The sequence below is a fragment of the Chelonia mydas genome, chromosome 2, assembly GCF_015237465.2.
Source record: "Chelonia mydas isolate rCheMyd1 chromosome 2, rCheMyd1.pri.v2, whole genome shotgun sequence".
Lineage (NCBI taxonomy): Eukaryota > Metazoa > Chordata > Testudines > Cheloniidae > Chelonia > Chelonia mydas.
In genome coordinates, this window is record NC_057850.1 from 215,714,843 (window position 1) to 215,736,832 (window position 21,990).

The following is a 21,990-nucleotide window of genomic DNA, read 5'->3' on the forward strand; positions in this document are numbered from 1 at the left end:
TTAGTTTGACAGGAAGGCTAGTCTTGTGTTTAAGGTTTTAGACTAGGACTCAGGAGACCTAGATTTAGTTCCCAGATCTGCCAAATATTTTGTATGTGACTATGGGCATGTCACTTAATATTTCTGTACCTCAATTTTCCGCCTGTAAAATTAGGATAATATTTAGTTTTTCCCACTCCATCAGTTTTGTCTATTTAAATCATAATCCATTGGTCAAATGGATGGTTTTTCATTATGGGTTTTGTTTAAAAGGGGAGTTAAAACTGGACTAAACTGAGTCAATCCAGTTCGAAAACACTTGTGTACACATGACATAATTCAGTGTAGTGCACAAATTACATTTATCTTGAACTCTGGAGTCCTCTTTCAAAGTGAACTAACTTTGCTACGAATCCAGTTAGTCTGGTCTATTGTTTGTGTGCATGCAATGCTGCTGCAAACTACTTTGGCACTCTTCCAGTGGCTATCCCACATTGCTTAGCAGGTGACTTTTATTGACCTGTTTATCTGTGTGCCCTGTCCTGCTCTGGGGTCAAGTTGACCCAAAGTCTCCTCCTCCGTTTATAAGATGGTGCACAGGAAGATTTTGTCCATTTGCTCCTGGATTCCAGTATATCATAACAGCTGTGATAATACACCAGAAGCCCTTCAACATGCCTCAAGCAGCCGCTCCGAGACCTTGGATCTCATCGCCCTCTGAGAAGTGTCAGTGCAGGAAGTTCATGTTCCAGCCACCAGAATAAACCCCTTTTTGTGGACTCTATGATGTCCATGAGGGGCCACGACTGGGATGACAAACAGTGCCAGTCAAAGAGCAAACAGCTCAGTAGCAGCTATATTAAAATGAGGAACAACAGGAAAAAATCCAGCAGGGGACTTGTAACCTGTCCATTTCTTGGGAAGCTGGAATGGATTTTACATAACCACATGACCACCCAACCCAGGCAGCTTATCTTCCCCTCCTTCATCGGCCATGAGCAGCAAGACTGATTGGAGGATGAGCACAAGTTGCCCAGTGAAGAGATCCCCCTGGAACAACGGGATCTCTTTTGGATTCAGAACCCAAAGGCAGCCAGTTAGAAGGCAAGTCCAATTCCTGTACTGCAGAAACCAACCCCAATTCCTAGGCAGCAACCCAGACCAAAACCGAGGGGCCTGATACAATGGAGGGGACCTCAGCATGTAAGTATTTTTATAATTTGTTTCATAATTTAATATTTAAGTTTTAATTTATTATTATTTATTATGCTGTGCTGCCATGCTAGCTTCTGTTCCCGGTGCCCCATGGCCGCACTCATTGTAAACGGATATGAGCTAGAATCCTTTCCAAGTCAGTGATCCCCTCCACCCTCCCTTGGCCCATGCTCTTTGTTCTGTGCCCCTGTTCATCCTTCCAAAACATTAGCTACTCAGCCGAGGTAATTGACCTCCACTTTATGCTACTGACTGTTTTCAGGCCCATGACCTATTCAGGGAGGCATACCCATGACCTATTTTTCTTTCCCCTTCCCTCAGCTGTCCTGCCCAGCAAATGCTGCCCCATCCTCCTCAAGCTCTTGTTTTCCACCTCAGAATGGTGGCCAGCAGCATGGCGCAGCTGCAGCTTCACCCCTGACCCCCTCCAGTGGCAGAATCAAATAAGGAAAATATTCTTTTAGTGTTCTCAGTTTACATGAGGTAGATATCCACGCTGCATGCCCATAAAGCTACAAAGTGTACAGCTCCCCGTCCTGTAACACACATTCTTACAGACTGGTACCAGTGAACGCTTCAGGCAATCGTAGTACCCTAGCTATTTTTCTCTGCACTTCCAATGTGACTGCAGGAGAGAGAAAGCAAAACCTAAGGCTGAAAAATTGCTCACTTTTTGTCTGGACATTATAAGGAATAGCTGCATACACCATTCCCCCTCTCACCTCCATCCTCCCCGTATAGCTTGCAACTCCCTTCCAGTCCTGCACTTCTGGGGACACCATCTTGGAGAATAACTTTGCCAACTATCCCTAAATAAGGTCATTCTCTGCCTCCTGGTCACCCTCCTCAGTGTAATGTCATCCAAACCACGATAGCCTACAGGGGATGTAGAGGGAATTTCTATCCAACTCGCCCCCAGCTTCACCCCATTAACCCCCCTCCAACACCACATAAGCACCTCCACAGCACATCAAAATTGCAAAGCCAGACCAGGAACATAATTCCCAAACCCCATGCCTCCCCCCAGCCCCAACCTCCATGACACAACAGCAGAGCAAAGAGCATATACTGCACGCACAAAAATCTCAATACACACATCACTTACCATCTCCAAGGGTCCCCCACAGACTGGGAAGACTCTTAGAAAGGTAAAGCCAGAAAATATATGTAAAAAAATGCCATCTCAGCCTCCCTAGAACACAAACAATAACCACTTGTAATTTTTGTTAATACTTCCAGAGCTTCAGCACTCACACCGGCCAGGCCCTCCTGGACAAGTCCCTTATCAATGGTTTAGCGGCTGGCAAACCTGAGGGGGAGAAACAGAAAACTTGTGATGAAATGTTCATGGACATCATTACAGAGTCCAGAAACCGCCTGAAAAACAGGGAGAGTTGGAGGCAATATCTGAGGACTGAGAGGGAATCTGACTAGGAGTTTTCCAGAGAGATTACTGCAGTGGTAGAGGATGGTGTGGCACCTGCCAGGATCAAAACCAGCATGGAAAAGACAGGGAGATGCAGAGGCTACTCCTTGAGGCAATAAAAAATGCCCCGTTGCAATGCATGTTACTATGAGGGCAGCAGGCCACGCAGTACTGCAAACCAACAGCAGCCATGTTATGTGGCCTCTGGATAATACAGGTGAGTCGTATCATACGCGCATTTAACTTACACGAATTCAACTATACGCGCTCGGCAAAAAAAAGGAAAAATAACAAGATACCTGTAAATAGTGCAGGCGATTCCACCCACCATTCCACTCAATGAGAGTATGCCCTGGAGTGAGCATGAGATGGGAGATGTCAGTCTCAGTTCCCGCGTGCCTCTCATAGTGTGAGCATCTCGCCGCACTGAGTGTGATTCTAGTGTTTAAAGATACGTATTTTTTCATACAACATGGCCCCTAAACGGAAGCCAACTACTTCATCTGGTGCTCAACTGAAGAAACAGCAATCTGCTCCAACGCTGGAGGAAAAACTGGCTGTGTTGGACTTATTGAGAGACGATATGTCAGTCGCCAATGTGGGCATAAATATGGCCGCAACGAATCTAGCATCTGTGCCATCTAGATTAGAGAGAGAGAAATTCATCAAGCCGTGTCATCAAGTGCTCCAATAACTGCTAAGGTGATGAGCCAGGTGTGTGATAAGACTTTAGCAAAGACTGAAAAGGCATTAAACTTATGGCTGGAAGACATGAACTGGAAACGTGTGCCTATCGATGGCAACACGTTGCGAGAAAAGGCTCTTAGCCTCTATGCGCTGTTCAAACCTCCCACCAAAGAGGGATAGCCTTCTGATGAGAGAGAATTCAAAGCCAGCCAAGGTTGACTTAACAGTTTTAGGAACTGCTTCTACCTCAAAAATGTGCAGACTACTAGTGAAGCTGCATCTGCCAATGAAGAGGCAGCAAAAGCCTACCCCGAACAATTAAAGAAAATCGTAGAAGAAAAGAGCTATCTTCCAGAACAAGTTTTTAATGCTGACGAGACTGGGCTCTACTGGAAAAAAATGCCCAACTGCACTTATATTTCAAAATCAGAAAGACAAGCCCCTGGCTTCAGAGCAGCTAACGACTGTGTGACTGTGTTTTGTAGCAATGCGGCTGGGCATTTAATAAAGCCGAGCTTGCTCTACAGGGCTGCGAATCCCCGTGCCCTAAAAGGCAAGAACAAAAATCTCTTGCCTGTGTTCTGGCAATCAAATAAAGACTTGGGTGACGGCAGCATTATTTCTGGATTAGTTCCACAAGTGTTTCATTCTGGATTAGTTCCACAAGTGTTTCTTTCATACCTCGAAGAGAAAGGACTTGACTTTAAAGTGTTGCTGCTCATAGACAATGCTCCTGGCCACCCTGCGGCACTCCAGTTTGCGCATAATGACGTTGAAGTAGTCTTTCTCCCCCCCCCCCCCCCCCCCCCCCCATAGCACGTCCAACCTCTCAACCAAGGTGTGATTCGTTGTTTCAAGGCCACATACATGAGGCTTTCATTCTCACGGATACGTAGCGCTATAGATGCTGATCCCAATCTTAATGCGATGGAGCGTTGGAAGTTCTTCATTGCTGATTGCATCACTTATATTAAACAGGCAGTGGATGCAATCAAGCCTGAAAGTCAATGCATGTTGGCAAACCTATGGAAGAATGTGTGAATGATTGACAAAGAAGTGAAATGCATTGTTCAGGTGGCCAGGTAAGTGGGTGGTGATGGCTTCGTTGACATCCTAGTCTGGCGTCTGCTGTACATCCCACAATACACAGCAAGAAAAAAATTCCCAGAATATACACTGCTCAGCAGCGAAGCAAAGGAGCAAGGGATACCCTCTGAGAACACCATGCCATCAGTTCTCAGCAAACCCCTGCCATGTGTACACAGTGATGCCCACTGCATACCATCCCATGCACAGTTTGTGTACCGCACGTTACCTGACACAGCAAAAAAAACTACAGATTAAACCCCCATGTATACAAGCCCTATGTGTTTGTGCAGCACCTAGCACAGCATGACCCTTAACTCAAATGGAGTCTTTAGAAGCTATTGTTATACATTATCATAATTTTCAATGTAATTGATACTGGAATTTTTGCTTCTTAACCTTTTCGCTGCTTATCTTTTTTTTTTTTTTTTTTTTTTTTTTTAAGTACCTTAGGATCTTGCCTTTACTGTGTTCAATTTAATGATTTTCTTTTATACACCATTGCTGGTTTTCTTTTGTTTGAGGGGTGGTATTTAGGATACGGGTTCCTGGATACAAATGAAGGGTGGAGGGATTATAGCATTTAATTAAAAAAAAAAAAAAAAAAAAGCCAGCAATAGACTTCCCTCACCATGCGTGTGAATTATTTTCTTCAAAAGGAGTTTCCACCCAAAAGGCTGTATATTTCTACAGGCATTTGATTGTCTTAAGAAACACTTTGAAAGTGGGTTAATGATGAGTTCTTTGGGTGTAGTTTTCTTCCCATTCCATCACTATCTACATCAATAACAAAAAGTGTGTAAACAAACCAAGGTACAAACCATTGAACTCTCAGGATTTCGTAATGGGAATGCCAGCAGCCATTTAACTGCAGCAGCCCTGGCAGGCACAATTATAATACAATTTATCACTGAACACACACCACGCTGAAGAATACATAATCACCATACCAGCAGGTTGAGACCAATAATTTTATATTGAATAAATTAGGCTAAAACAGTGTGCCTTAAGGAAATGATAAGATGTCAAAGGGATCTGTAAGAACTGAGAGGAGTTTTAAAATAAATGCCTTTTGGAGTCCTCTACACCTCCCTCCTCTCCCCTTGCCCCCGCTCCTTTATAACTTTTGAAAACAATAACAGAACTACTGCATGAAAATATGTTAGAAGACAATAATAATGTTACCAAATCTGCAAATATTTAGGGCCAGATTCTGACATTGTTCCTCATCTGGAATAGTACCTCACTTCATGAGTCATCTCAGTGACATCATGGAGTAAGTGTGTGAGAATCTGGTTCTTCATATTTATGAAGATTTTCTTTTATCTGGCAGCCCTGCAACAACTTCTATATAAATTAATGTTCTTAAAATAACACTGTCTAAAAATTAAAAAAAAAAACCAAATGCTACAATCATGTATGTGTTTGAATCTCAGCAGCTTTAATACCTAACTTTAGTGCCATACTGCATTTCTGAAAAGAAATTTAATTTGCAAATATATTTATATTGTTGATTCTTATACAGGTGCGGTGGCATGCATCTGTAATTCCAGCTACTTGGGAGGCTAAGTCTGGGGGATCGCTTGGGCTCAGGGGTTTGGGGCTGTGGTGCATTATGTCGATCAGGTGTCCAGTGCCACTGACAGCCTGGCCAGTGGGCGGCTGAAGGACTGGCTAGAACAACACGCATGATGTGTTTTGATCGGCGCTCTCTCTGTGACAGCTGATGGACCGATCTATCCAGGTGATTCTTATGCAATAGATTGGGAGCTATGATGTAAAATGTTTTAAACTCAAAAAGAAAAATGAGTGAAAAGATTCACAAACAAAAACATCTACTTCTCCCCAGGAATCAGTTATTTATTGGGAAGACATTTAAGAAAATCTCTCACGAGCACTAACTTCCTGAGTTAATACCATCATGGCTGAATAACCTAGTTCATAACACATCTTGGAGAAAAGGATAATTGAAAATCAGAATTTTCCCTCCCTTGCCCTGTGAAAAAGATACTTCAAAGCTACTATGTTACCCACTACCTCTCCAACACACACACACACACACATACACGCGCGCGCGCGCGCACAGGAGCGAGGGGGGGACATTGGCCAGAAGAAAAAAATGTTTGTGTACACTCTACATTTTTAAACAATTTCCTGGTATTGTAACATAAATTCTTCAATGCATCTATTCTATTTGAAAAGGACCAAGACCTGGCAAACTCATATCAGACACTGGACCTTTACAAATTAGTAAATGAATCATCTGAAATTGACCATGACTTTCCTTTTGAGAGAGAAAGTAAACAGGGCAGGATGTACACCTTATGCACCCCTAGGCACAGCATCTTCAGCCTCTCTTCCCCCCACCCACAGCTTACCTTTGTGTTTTTCCATAAAAAAATTAGCCCACCTGCCCCAAGCAAGGCACAAGAGGGGGGAATGTACCTCTCCACATGGTGAGGGGTCTCCGGGTGTCTTCTGTCCCTCCCGCAGCCCGGCGCAGCAGCCGCGCTCCAGCTCTGCCCGTGCAAGTGAATGGGCTGCCAGCCACACTCCGCCCTCTCCCTCCCTGGCACGGGACAAAGGCAGCGGGGCAGCCAAGACTGGGAAGGGGCTGGGACGCTCCCAGCACCTTTAGCAGCCACTCTGCATAGCTGCAGCTCATAGCGCCCCCAGGCATGCTGACTCGGACGCTCACCCTGCTCCAGCCCCACATGCTGGGCAGCCACCAACCCATGCCAGGAGCCCGGCTGTCCATAGGGGAGCTGTATGTATTAACTTTTAACCGACTTTTAACTTTTAGGCCCCCCTAGAACACTGGTGCACCTAGGCATGTGCCTACTGTGCCTAATTGGAAAGCCGACCTTGGTTGTAAAGTGTTATATAAAGGTTTTCTTGACAGAGGATGAGCTCCTCACTGATGGGCCAGGTCAGAGCCTTGCCCTCAAGCACTGCAGCATTTGCCTTGGAGTTTGGTTTGTTTAAAGGTGCAGAGGGACAAGTCTGAGTTTGTTATTTTTATTGAGCTGTGTACAGACTGATGCCAAGCTTACAGCACAAGCCCCCCTGCTCTGAGCACGCAGCTACAACCGGTGGACTAAGGCAGGGAGTGCCTGCAGTACAACTCTTGGCCCTGCAGGGGGTGCTATGCAGCAACCCCACTTGTGACACCCTACTGAAGTACTGTTAACATGAAATTATTAAAAGACAAAACAGAATCCGACAAATTGCATACATAATATTAAACACATTTTGTGTCTTTTCACTGTTGCATTGTTAATTTCCTCCTCCTTTTCTTTACCGCAGTCATTTGCTGGGCAATTAGGTCTAATTTAGGGCTAGATTATGGCATCAGGGCTGTTTCACACTGGGGCATTCTGGCAACTGGAGATCAACGGTGGGTAGTGATACTCTGGCCATGCTTCCTTTCTCCTAGGTATACCACTATGCCTAGATCCTGAACTACAGCAAACACACACCAAGAAACCCTTGGATTATGGACCCTTTTCAACAGTGGGAAAGAGCTACTAACTTGCTGTAGTAGCTTGGCTCTTATTGTGTTTCTGATGAGGAAGAAGAGTTCTGCGTAAACTCGAAAGCTCATCTCTTCCACCAACAGAAAAGATATTACCTCACTCACCTTGCCAGTTTAAATCAACACCAGCAAAAGGGCAGACTAAGCAGAGCAACTGATACATGAAGCACTTGAAAAACACACTCCACACCAGCTCCCACAAGGACTAAGTGCATTGACCGGGCCAAAGTACATCAGTGACCTAAGCAATTCCACTCCCAAGCCATATCCTCTTATCTGCAATTTAAGGGAGTATTAGCTATGTCAGTACAAAACAGTCCATCCCTTACAGTGCAGATATTTCCTATGAGTCAGTTAAACAGGAATGTAAGAAAAATAATGAAAATATGAAGTTAGATTTTTTTTATATAACTTAAGTGCTGCTATCCCTAGATATCTCCTCAGTGACTCAGTCTCTGGATAGGCTACCTTTTTCTCATATGGTCTCCAGCTAGGATACCCACCTCCCAATAATTCTAGGATATGCAGGCTGCCCATCATCATACTAAGTCCATTCACTCTCATTCTGCTGGTCTGAAACTGGTGACCCTGGCCTACCAATGCATCAGTATTGCCCTGTTGGCTTGTTTCTCTGTCTGCCTGCCTGATGTTCTGCTGGGTGGGTCCCTTGCTGGTCAGATCTCACTTGTACTTTGAGCTAAAGGCTCCTGACTTCCACCACCTATGTCCTTCCTATTGAGACAATCATACACCAGAAGAAGAACAAAGGAGCAACACTTTTACCCCTCAGGCCTTTAGAATATAGGCAGTCAGGCTGCACCTTGCTCACTAGGCTCACCTGACTTAATTTTCCACTCACCCAGAGTGAGCAGCTGAGGGCTTGGGAACAACAGCAATAATCTTTTACCCACATTACAACACTGAAAATTATTTACATCTTCACCAATAAGTGATGCAGAGGAATGGTTCCTTCCTCTCACATTTCCTTTTGGGTGCTGTGCCACTCTCTGACAAGGAGCAGCGTGTGTTCCCATGCAAACAAAGCCAGGTACACCAGATGCAGAAGAGGTGTGGAGCCATGGCCCTGAGCCCTTTGGAGAGGGTAGTAGTCCCTGCACCCAGGAAAATTTAGATTGCAATTGCACCTGACCCCTACACAAGAGAAATCCTCCTTGGCATCCTTTCCTTTCTCTCTTGTACACCATAGAGAGCTGGACACAATATTCCTCTGAATGCATTAGGAAAGACTATTGTAGCAGAGGTATCAGGTGAGCCAAAAGCAGACCTCCTCCTTCAAGACAAATTATTACATTTAAATTGTGCTAATCATGTTTCAGCTGTCACTCTCTCTTTTGCATATCTTAGTGGGTCCCTTATTTTTAATTCTTATATGGAAAAAAATACCCCAAAAGCTAAGCTGTACAGACAATACCATTTACAATATTGCAGTAGGGTTCACAAGAATTTCTGTGGTGAGCATGTATGCTTCTATCATGTATCTGTTTTCAGGTGTTTTGAGCGAAACACTAGGAAGTGTTAAGGCAGTGTCATTAACTATAGCCAAAGGACTGCAGGACCAAACTGCATGTGTGACAAAAATCTGCTCTGAATTCACACACAGCATTCTGCACCATATCCCAACACACACCAACTGTGCTTTTAAAAAAGGTCAACTGAGCCATTTAAATTGCAAGACAGATAAGAAATGACAATTGTTGTCTAGATTTTAAATGCATTTGTGGTCTTCTGCTACATAAAGTTTCATTTTAAAAAAATATTTTCAGTCCATTTGTCTGTAATGTGTATTTTACAATACACGTCTTCCAGAGAAAATAACAACATAACTAAAGGTTGATGTTCTACAGTTGAATGAGATAATTTTCACACATCAGTTTCACAGGTAAATGACTTTATATTCTTTAATATTTCTACTGATGATTTGAACTGAGCTAGCAATGTTGGTTGCTGTTACACTACAGAAAACAAAACAAAGTAGAAAAACAGCGAAACTCACAAGAGAATAGGAAGCCATTACTGATCATATATACCTGGATTTAGATCTGGCTGAACTATTCATGGCAAATAATTTGACAAATTAACCCGTTTTTTTTGCCTTGTCTTACACTAGGTAATGATTTTTATGAATTTGTTCACTATTTGCAATTGTTTTATGAAGATTTCCTATGAACAAATTTCAGCTTTTAGAATCCACACAAATTTTTCACGGTCAGTATTAGTTCGGCATTTTCTTTTTGTTATTTGAATTGTGAAATTGTTCACTGAAGAAACATGGGATTGTTTCCATTCCTTGCCTGGATAATCAGAAGCTTTACAGTTTCTGAAACAAATAAGTGTATCCATGAAAATTTGAACTTCTCCCTAAAATTCCTAAGAATAAAACCCATCCAAACTTTGTGAACAATGCATAAAAGGGGGTGATGGATAGCCGTGAATTGAGTTCATTGGTTTTATTTGCATGCATTTTTGATTTTTGCAATATTAATCCAGTTCTACCCTGGCTTCTGACATCTCATGTCTGCCACGACACCATAAAGAAAAATGCTATTTTGAATATGCTTTCACAGGTATATTTGAGGACTTTATTTGTTGCTTTAAAAACCATTAGAAGTTAAAATACTGCAGACTATCTTACTTCTGGGCAGACAATGAAGGTTCAAGGACTTGGAAAACAAAGCCTAGGATTCACATATATATTTTAATTTGTGTTAATTAAGGCAAATTCAGCTCTAAATAGGCTACTATTTAACATGAAAAATAAGTGATATTTACTGTAGAGTCTCTCTTTGTTTTTAACTTGACTTATAGTGATCACTGTGCCTTTTAATATGAAAACTACATTTGAAATTACTTATGCCATTGTTATTCAAGGTGAATCACAAAGAAGACTAAAGTATTTCCTTAATTTCATTTGAAAATATATATATGAAGATAAGGAATTTAGAAGAAAGAGAGAGAGTTTTATTGTACCATGTCTCCTTTAATCACCGTTTAACTAAGCTAAACATTATTTAGCTCTTTAATCTTTTCTCAGAAATCAATCCCTTCAATTATTTTTATTTTGTCCTTTCCCGAACTCCCATCAATTTGCCTACATCTTTCAAGCGGAGGTAAACCCAAACAAGAACTCCAATTTCAAATGCTTGTCAACTTTGGAGATGTTTATATTCTGAATGCCAGATCCATAGCAATCTTCTGGATCTGGATGTCTAGGAAAGATCAATTTCCAATTCTGATATCATTATTAATTATTATTATTATTACTCTTGTAATATCTGTGCTGGGCTGCTGCAGAGGGCAGCCATCCAGCCAATACAAGGAACATAAATCAAATAGTAATAAATGCTCTCACAGACACATAGGCAATGGAACTGCAAAACTGTAAATGAGAGCAGAATATGGTTCAGTGTTTGTTACAGATTTGTATTTCTTCTACCAGCAGAATGGCTATCCTCTGCAGCAACAGAACAAAAATATTGCAAGTGTCACTTAAATGTGAACTTTTGAAAATGTATTTCTTGCTGACACAATGGTGATTTGTAAAAGCAATTTAAAATCAAGATGACAGTCTCAGAGATTATAACAATATTAGGTTATGTTACATTTTGGCCTACCCTACCCAGGAGTGCACCTTGAAATGTTCTTTGTATTTTATTTGAAAAAAATCAAGGACAATAAACTGACACACAGAAACTAGAAGGCATTTTAAATCAGATCTAAGGTTCTTTTAATAGTGATTAGACTTGAGACATGCCAGAAAGCATTTTTGTTTGTTTGTTTCAGATTCATAAGTGCTCAGAACCAAACTGAGGCACATGTAGCACTGTGAAATCTTTCTATGTGGCTGTTCCATACTGTATAATTTATAGCTAATTAGCAAATAGATACCTCACCTAGAAAGGACTTCACTAGGTAGGTCATAGGACCTAGTGTGACTGATGAAATTATCATATTTATCTGTTTTCCTATAGGAAAATAATGTCACTGATCCAATTTCTCAGTCAGGGATGCTGCAATCACCCTGGAGTTTCAGTTCCTGCTGCAGAATCCTCCTGACATCCCTCCAGTACTGAGTGTCAAGGAAGCATGTAGACTTGCAGGCTACCACAAATAACATTTTACACATTTGGAGTGTCATATGGCCAATTATCTCTGCTCATTTTCTTCCCTTCAGCTACATGTGAATTACACTGACAGCTGTCATAGAAATGTAGTATATAGAAGCTTATAATACTAACCATAGGGAGCAAGCAGGTCCTTAAACTGAGCTATTCTGGTTTTTACCAACTGAGGATCTGACCTAGAAGTCTACATTACCCTTACTATTAATTTAATAGATAGACAAGTTGGGTGCAGTAATATCTTTTATTATATCTTTTCTGTTGGTGAAAGAGAGACGCTTTTGAGCTTACACAGAGCTCTTCTTTAGGTCTGGGAAAGGTATTCAGAGTGTCATAGCTAAATACAAGGTGAACAGATAGATAAGCATGAAGAGTTAACACACGCTGTGAATGACCATTCAAGGTGAAGCAGGCAGTTCACATCTCTGCAGTCATAGGACAAATGTAATGTACTTCATCCACTGCACTGAACATGCTAATAACATCTATGTGCATGAAACAACACAATCACTATGCTCCTGAATAAACTCTCACAGAAAAATGATAAAAGACAAAAACACCGTATCACCCATGGGTGAACACTTTTCACAAAACAATCGCTCTATATTATTCCTCTTGTTCCTCATCCTCAAAGGAAATCTCCACAACACCTTCAAATGATGAGTTGGGAGCTCAAATTATTAACTTTGCTAGACACTTAAAATCATGGATTCAGTAAAGACACTGGATTTATGGCTCATGGCAACAATTTGTAACCCACTAACCCTCCTTTGTTCTCTGACTGCAGAGGTATTGACTGCCCACTTCACTTTGAATGGTCTCCTGCAACACGTGTTAATTCCATATGCTTAACAATTTGTTCTACTTTGTGTACACCTTGAGTACCTTCCCCAGATCTTAAAAAAAAGCTCAGTGTAGGTGCAAAAGCTTATCTCTTTCACCAACAGAAGTTGTTCAAAAGAAGAGAATACTTCACCCACCTTGTCTCTGTAATATCCTGGGTCCAACTCAGCTACAACAACACTGCAAACAATATTAATTTAATTGGAAGTTTATATGTCACCCACTGCCAAGGTATTCTCCTCAAAAAAAATCCCAATCCCTATTATAATCAGCCAAAAGCCTGGTATTGGAAATAATATCAGAACTAAATGAAATATGAAAAAGGTGTGGGAAATTTTCAAAATTAGTATGTTGACTGGCTGCGGACTACCACTGTGCTTCTTACCTACAGCAATATTACCACTGCTGCAGGTAAGCAAGATGGATGCCTAGCCTGCTAGATTTACACAGCATACAGCAGCACCACTGCCAACGTCTACCAATCTAGCTCCAATAAATAGTTTCTGAACACTTTACAAGCCATAACAGGAGGAAGCAGCTTTGGAAGAATGCCACAAGGCAAGATCCAAAGTGACAGCAGGGCAAACCTGAAGTCTCATTACTCTGTCACATAAACAGTTATAGAGAAAGCTAACAAAACTTACTTTTAAAAGTGAGGTCTCAATTTCACTTTGGTATCTTACCTTTGCAATATAAATGGGTGGGAGATTCAGGTACTGTACTTTTAATGAGAATTTGTGACATAGAACTGTTTAAGGAATGCTTAAACAAACTACAAAATACTAGCACATTTCTTATTTTCATGTTAATCAAAATGCCAGCTTTTCTAATTTCAATACAAATATTGGGCCAGATCTGCAGCTGGTGAAAACTGTCATAGTTCTATTGACTTCAATGCTATGACAATTTACACCAGCTGAGCCTCTGTCCCTTAGTCTGAAACATGATCCTCCTCGTCAGTGTGATCTCACCAAAATCACAATAGCTGATTAAGGAGACCCCCTCTTCGCTTCCAGCTCCATTAACAAAGAAAAATAGCCTGACATCTACAGGGTTAGGTGGCAGGGAAGCAGGAATTTTGTGGAGCGCCGAGGTGTCTAAAACTGTGAATTAGGTACATAAATCTGGGGTTTAGGTGCCTAAGTCCCTTTGTGGATCTGGATCTTAACTTCCCAGTTCTGTGGTCTTGCCATGGGACCATGTCCAATGTCTTCATGTTCACCCACAGAATGTTTGTGCAGTTAGTGTGTCTTTGCTTCTCTAAGTAGGCATAGATAATTAATAGAAAGTGCATTATTTCAATTATTTTCAAATTAAATAATTTTAAAACTGACTGAGGAGCAGAGCAAATAAACCATTTCATTGAATATTAAAGTCACAAGTGAGAATAAGCACCCACAGCGGTCTTCTTTCTGTGCGCCACTGCCAAAGCCCAGGGGATTTAAAGTTGCTTGCATTAACTCTGATTAATTGCTGTTGTGAGTTTGTAATAACATAAGCTGTGTTAAATATGTATACATGCATTCATATTTATAGAAGAGTTGCAGGAAATAATTTCTCAAAATTCTTCTTAAAAAAACCCCACTCAGTAAAACCTTTTCCAGAGAATTTCCACTTCTTGCAATAATGTGAACGCTTTGAATATTACAAAAGTATACACTACAAAATAACATTGTGTACTGTCAAGGTTCCTCCCCCACTCTGAACTCTAGGGTACAGATGTGGGGACCTGCATGAAAAACCTCCTAAGCTTATCTTTACCAGCTTAGGTCAAAACTTCCCCAAGGTACAAAATATTCCACCCTTTGTCCTTGGATTGGCCGCTACCACCACCAAACAAATACTGGTTACTGGGGAAGAGCTGTTTGGACACGTCTTTCCCCCCAAAATACTTCCCAAAACCTTGCACCCCCACTTCCTGGACAAGGTTTTGGGAAAAAAGCCTCACCAATTTGCCTAGGTGACTACAGACCCAGACCCTTGGATCTTAAGAACAATGAACAATCCTCCCAACACTTGCACCCTCCCTTTCCTGGGAAATGTTGATAAAAAGCCTCACCAATTTGCATAGGTGACCACAGACCCAAACCCTTGGATCTGAGAACAATGAAAAAGCATTCAGTTTTCTTACAAGAAGACTTTTAATAAAAATAGAAGTAATTAGAAATAAGAAATCCCCCCTGTAAAATCAGGATGGTAGATACCTTACAGGGTAATTAGATTCAAAACATAGAGAACCCCTCTAGGCAAAACCTTAAGTTACAAAAAGATACACAGACAGAAATAGTTATTCTATTCAGCACAATTCTTTTCTCAGCCATTTAAAGAAATCATAATCTAACATGTACCTAGCTAGATTACTTACTAAAAGTTCTAAGACTCCATCCCTGGTCTATCCCAGGCAAAGACAGAATATATACAGACACACATACCCCCTTTGTTTCTCTCTCCCTCCTCCCAGCTTTTGAAAGTATCTTGTCTCCCCATTGGTCATTTTGGTCAGGTGCCAGCGAGGTTACCTTTAGCTTCTTAACCCTTTACAGGTGAGAGGAGATTTCCTCTGGCCAGGAGGGATTTTAAAGGAGTTTACCCTTACCTTTATATTTATGACATGTACTATGAAGAATATACAAAATGAGTGACAGCTCTCACTGGTTCAGTAGGCAGGATATAAATAAAGTATGTATGGCTTTTCTTCTCAGAAATGATGGTCCTTACTCTGACTAGGGTTGCCAGGTGTCCAGTTTTCAACCAGAACACCCAGTCGAAAAGAGACCTTCAACATTCAAACAAATTTTACAAAGATCTCTTGTGCTTCAATATCTTCTGCAGAGAAGTTTAATAAACTGCTTAGTTTACTAAACATGAGCAATTGTTATACTCAGTATTAGGGAACATTAATTCAAATCCTGTTCAAAATGAATGTTGAATTGAGAGGGGAAAACTATGAAGGTGTAACCTTTTTAATTACATCTTAAAACAGTTGGCCTGTGCCTTTTTTTTTTTTTTTTTTGCAAACGATGATGTCTGGATTCTGCTAATTTGTTCCAAATGCCACTTTGCTCATTTGACCATTAAAAATACTTTATGCTAAGCCTCAATATTCCAGCAATGGGAAAATGAATAAAACTCCTGTTGAAGAACGATTCCAGGTGCTGTACTGTGAACCAATAAGAATGCAGTTTAATGTTTGTTACGCTAAGATGAGCCCACATTTCTGAAATTGACAAGTTCTTTGACTGGAAAAGGTCACAAGCAAGAAAAAGAAGAAAGTGTTTATTTTTTAAAATGTGTTCTTGGGGTTCCAAGCCTATTCATCTCTCTCTCTCGACCAACCATGGGAGTCATTTCGCCATTCGGAAAAAGCAGCTCCCAAAGGCTATGCGGATCACAGAGCACAAATGGACAATCCTCATAATCAGGAGTTACGGTTATGGAGCATGAGGTAAACATGAGGACTGGATTGGGACTCAAAAATCTGGGTTCAGTTTGTTGCTCTGCCAGACTGCCTGTGTAACCTTCAGCAAGCCACTTAATTTCTGTGCCTCAATTCCCCATTTACAAAAGGGGAACAATATTTCCTTTCCACAACCTTTGTTATCATGTCTGTGCAGACTATAAACTCTTCAGGCCAGAGGCTGTATCTTGTTATTTGTATGTACAGTGCCTAGCACAACACAATCCTATTTCTAGGTACTACTTGAAGACAAGTCATAATAACTCTCTCTACATAATTAGGAAACTAACTAGTCGTTTCTCTGGTACCCAAATTTAAATCTTGATTTCATATTATGTTTTCTATGTGAAATTGTTCGTTTACCTCCTTTTAAAAGTACATTTTAAGGGCATCATTAAACTAAATTTCAAACCACTTTCTGTAAACAGAGACAGTTTAAATGTCAAGTTATGTTAACTACGTCACCGTTGATTGTTTTAGCAGAGAAATCCAGCTATTTGGGATTGTGGGCAGAGTTTGGGGTTGTGAATTGTATTTGCGGAACTTGACCCTTGTCTAGAATGCCCTGTGGTGACTAAAACGCAGTGATTCAAATGAAATCTTTATTTATTATTTGAGTGAGCTTGAATTTTAACTTTTGTTTCCTCTCTGTAACTATTAATATGCTTGAATAATTTAGTAATTAATATGTTCATTTCTAGTAATTAAACATAGAGTTTTGTAGTTACTTTTAAAAATAAGTCACTGATTATACTCAATATTAAATTAAAAGCAGCATCACAGTGTCAAAAATAATGTCCTATAGAATAATCTGCCTTTGGAAGGTTATATTGTATAATTATTGCCATCTTCACATGAAGTCCTTTGTGTTCCAAAATATACTCTACCCTCCTACATAGAGCATGAGATTATAGAGTGTGTGGAGACATTTTCAGAACATGGACCTCTACTATTCATCATGGTATTTTAATAAAACATTAAAAATGAGTGAAAATTATTTTAAATTAGTATAGGATTTTTTCCTTAAGTGCTATTTGCTTTTCATTCAAAAGACTTTTAAGTTACTATTAGGACAGGATGAAGGGCCCTATTGTTCAGCTACTCCCTGTAGAAGTCTGCAAATTTTCATTCACAAAGTTTTCTATATATTCCATTGCAGGGGAGCTTGTCCTTACCCCTCATTGAAATAGGAGGAGGAGTGACCCTTGAAAAAAATGATCTGCTGATATCCATGAGGCTCTCATTGGTCCTCCTAGTGCTAGTTACTTGGTATTCTGGTTTCTTTGGAGTCAGGCTGCCAGGGAGACCCTCACACTAGCTGTCATTCGCCTAGAAGGATTCAAATCACAGAGTAGGACAGCAGAAAAACATTAACTGGCAAGTTTCCGGAAGACCACAATGCCATGTGAAGTGGCCATCCTCACAACTCTCCATTCCTCCCAGCATTCACCCTGAACCTTCCAGAGCTCAGCATAAGCGGGAAACATGAGAGGTGGCAGTCCTGCCAGGCAAAATTTACAGAATGGTTTTTGTGTGACTACTTCCTTCCGGCTGCACGCTTTCAATGTATTTAGCTGCAGCAATCTCATTACACTGTAAAACCAATTAATGGTTATTGCAGTGTTAAACCTCAGGATTTTGATACCAATCTCATGTTCTAAGTTTTGAACTCTTCGGTTTATCAGTACTGATACTGGACACCAAGTTATTTTTCATTTTGAGGATTTTATCTTAATCTCTTTCCTTACGCCAGGACGAATGAAAAACTGTTAAAGCTTTAACAGGATCAAAGACTTGAAAAGATGTTGAAACTCTGTACTTTTATTTACAGTGTATTCGGAAGCCTACTTAACTGCTTGAAAAATATCACTGAGAAAATCTGATTCATGCTGTTCCATTACGTGCCATACCCTTCCTATAAACAGCAGACTGATGAAATATTTTCCTCCACTTACTAAATGAGAGAATGGTACTGTACTATACAAAAATGTACAAAGATCCAGATTCTGATCTTAGTTATGCAGATTTAACTCCAGAGCAACTCCACTGATTTCAACGGATTTTACACTGGTGGGAATAAAACCAGAATTTGGCAACACAGTCTTCAGCGTTTGTGTATACACACACACACAGAGTTAAAAAAAAGTTTAAAATATCCTGCAGAATCCACAATATCTTTTAAATATTTTGGTGGCCTGATGGTGACTTAACCCCCCACCTCAAAACGACGAATTATGATAACGGCATAGAAAAAGTTCAGATAGCCAAAAATTAAACCTCTGTCTTTTGTAGCTTAGACACCAGGAGAGAAGAAATTGGATTGTCTTCATCAGTAAATAAAAGTTTAATTTAATATTAATTTGGAAAAGAAAATTAGGAGCTTGAATATAGTTATGATGTAAACTTGATAGAAAAAAAAAGCAGATTATTTCCTGTGGAAATAATTCCTTCTTTACACAAGAAAGGTATTCCAGAAATTTATCTCATCCTCACTAAGAAACCACATCTTGCTCTGTGACAAACATGGAAGTTCTATGACTTCCACCCTCATTTCATCACAAAGGAAAGAGAGAGGAACAGGTACAAGGGTTTTAACCGATTCCTGATGTAAGCAGGATCTGAGTGAGCTCCCCCTGACATCTCATGATGAGCTGGGGAAGAGGACTTCAGGAGCAACTCTTGTTTGCATGGACACACCCACTCTGCCTAAGCGAGCCACATGATGGAGCTGCTTTGCCCAAATGATCAATTTTGGCTGGTGCTGGGTTACAAATCTTTTCAGTATTGAGTGCAGGGGTTATGAAATGTTATCCTTATTGAATGAGAAAAGGACAGCAGAACTGTACATAACCTTCCCTGATTGAGAGGGGTCACCCTAAACAGAACTTAATTCATTAAGTAGGCGGTAGGGGATACCAAACCCCAGTGAAAGGAGAGAGGGTGGTGATCGGTGTTCCTACCTGAGTGGGTGGGCTCTTCCTAGGGATTCCTAGACACCATTTGACCCTCCCTTCCCCACTGTTTCAAGACAGAGCTGCTAAGAATCAACTGAAAGGCCTTATTTCATTCGGTCATTACTAGAACTGAAATCAGTGATAACCACGTATTGAACCTTAGACCTGGTGTGGGACAGTGTTGCAGAGAAGGAGCCTGCACTAGCAGTGAGGTTCCCTGCTACCTGCTGAAATCGGTGACAGCTGAGGTAAGTGGTGGAATCTCAGAACATGACATTGTAGCAGAGAGAAAGTGGTAGCAGAGGCAGCAACAGCCAATGGTAGCAGAATGAAGGACAGAGCAGCAGCCAACAGCAACAGAGTAAACGGTGGTGGCAGAGGGCAGAGTGAACGACAGCAACTGTAAGCCAGTTACAGAGGTGGTGCAGCAGTTAAAGCATTGCTCTATGCTTTCCTTCCCCCAGGGTGGAAGGCAAACTTGTGAACACAACTCTCGGTTTTCACTGACCAAGGACAGTAACTGTGAGTGGGATGCAGTGGAGGGAGAGGGGAGTGGAATGTTAAAGGAATATTTGTTTGTTGAACTTTCACACCACAAGGTCAGAAATTGAGGCAAAGGACACCACACAGCATACTCTGGCATGGGTGTTTGCTCCTGGTCGTACGCTCTCAAATCGTGGTTGTGGTGTTTTCCCAAATTAATGCTGGACTCCTCTTCCCTTTTAATTAAAAATTTTCTTTGCTACACACAGACATAGTGTTGGTGAGAGGGAAAGTACTTCCACTTAGAGGTGCCCAGGTGGTGGTGTTAAATTTTCCTAGATTACGGGGTAGGGCCTCAAGCCGATTCTGTTTTGTATTGTTAAGACGAAACCCTAGATACCGAACCCGACCCTTGTTACTGCCAACTCCACTGGCAGAAGGATTATGCTAAGGCTATACTGTGATTGGTTATGCAGTTTTACACAAGTGGAGAATAGGCGGGTGGGGGGGAGGGGGCGAAAGCTTCCTTTATTGATTTATTAGAGAATGTAACAGGGTTGCACTCACCTCTCGCAGGTGCTCCCTGGCCGAGTGTGTGTGCCTGCACTCTCTCATGCTCTGGTGTGTCTTTGGTGACTCAGCTCTCTGGCCGAATCACGCACAGTCTATCTGTGTGATGAAAACAAAGCAAAACCCCTTCTGGGATACAAATCCAAAGGGATCTCTCTCAGTGCCCCCTGTATTGTCTCCCACAAGTTGTCTCCGCTCCGGGATAGAGCGGTGCCCCAGAGCTCCCTCCCTGGTGACAAAGTCTTCGCCCTTTTAAGGGCCTTTCTGGCCACAACTCTCCAGCTGGGCCACTGCAGTTCAGTTCCCCCCTCTGGGGGTGCCTCAATGTCCAGGCCAGTGGTAACAGGGGTTGGAGTGGGCGACCCCACACACTAGTCCGGGTCCCAGCCCAGGGATACCATAGATAGCAGCCGTCTGCTCTGTCCCTTTAACTATGTCACACAGCTTCTCTAATTTCCTGGGCCACTTCCCCATGGCCCCATGCCATCTTCACCCTTACCTCAGGGCCTTGTCTTAATGGAGTCCCAGCAGCCAGCCCAGAGCACCATCCACTCTCCTCCAGCTCTAGCAAGGAACTGCTTTCAGTCTTGCCCTGCAGCTCTTCCTATATTAGCCTGCTGAGACCTGATGGGTTGCTTCCCACACAGCCGTTCTACACAGCTTGGAGGACCCTTCTACTGCCCTCTTCCGGGGCAGGGTGTGGCAGGGCCACAAGGCCTCCAGCAGGGGCCTCAGGGCCTAGTCCACCCCATCACAGAGAGTTACATTCCATCAGCCCAAGGATTTGGAGTTAAAGAGAGTTCCACTCCAAAGCTAACAACGTATCACTATCACAAATATAGGTCCAACAGTTATTTAAAGGAGCCCTGCAGTTTTTGTGGAAGCTGGCTGGTTTATGATGGTTTAGATTTATATTTCAAATTTAAAGGCAACTGATTGTCTAGAAATAAGAAAATATGGTGCCAGTCTGGCACCCTCAAAAAGATACATTGTTCAATTTAAAATTAATTCTACAAACATAAACCAGAATGCAGAGCAACCTGCAGCAATGCTGGAACTTCCCCTCTACCAGGGGACCCCTAGAGGGGACACCATAGCCCATAAAGTGAGTGGCATTGGCTGGAAGGGAGCATGAGCAGGACAGCAGAGGATGTACTTTCTTAGTGGAAATTAATTCTCTCCCCCCAGATGGACAGCTTCAATCACCCACAGAATGCAGCAGTATTACTCACCTTTCTCCCACCTTTGGGGGGGGGGGGTGTCAGCAGTGCAAGGAAATGCGATTCTGAATAGCCAGAACCTTGATTTTTAAGGTTAAGTCAGGTGTAAATACCTGGAATGTGAGAAATATGGGAAGCACTATTCTTCTTGTGAGGAAGGTCATCTGTAAATGGGTGACTTTTAACTATCTATTAGAAAATTCAGAGAAGCACTGAATAGATAAATGAGATATTATTTTTAAACGATTCCCTTTTGTGCTGCAAAGCAGCCCTAGGCATAATGACACTGGCTTACTGCAGAGGTTATTCTACCTACATAGATCTGAAGAGAACATGGCTAAGCACAAGACAAAGGGGAAACAGGAGGAGTTTGAGTAGCTTTAGAGAAAGAGCCAT

General features: G+C 41.6%; 1 protein-coding gene and 1 long non-coding RNA gene across 5 annotated transcripts in view; both read right to left on the reverse strand.

The window, feature by feature from the left end:
• LOC102940187 (probable acyl-CoA dehydrogenase 6) overlaps positions 1–21,990 on the reverse strand; it is a 136,955-nt gene that overhangs the window by 56,245 nt on the left and 58,720 nt on the right. The window contains exons 1-2 of one of the 4 annotated variants that reach the window (XM_043541192.1): positions 4,134–4,149; positions 2,300–2,503 (exon numbers count right to left, since the gene is read on the reverse strand). The exons of the other annotated variants lie outside the window; for them this stretch is intronic. The gene's annotated coding sequence lies outside the window, so the exon portion shown is untranslated. Of the gene's footprint in view, positions 1–2,299; positions 2,504–4,133; positions 4,150–21,990 lie in introns of those variants that run through there. 4 annotated transcript variants of the gene reach the window in all.
• On the reverse strand, positions 370–19,993 carry LOC122464732. The gene is made up of 4 exons (XR_006289043.1): positions 19,810–19,993; positions 17,306–17,316; positions 15,629–15,633; positions 370–380 (listed from the first exon to the last, which is right to left on the reverse strand). It is a non-coding gene; the product is annotated as an uncharacterized LOC122464732 (long non-coding RNA).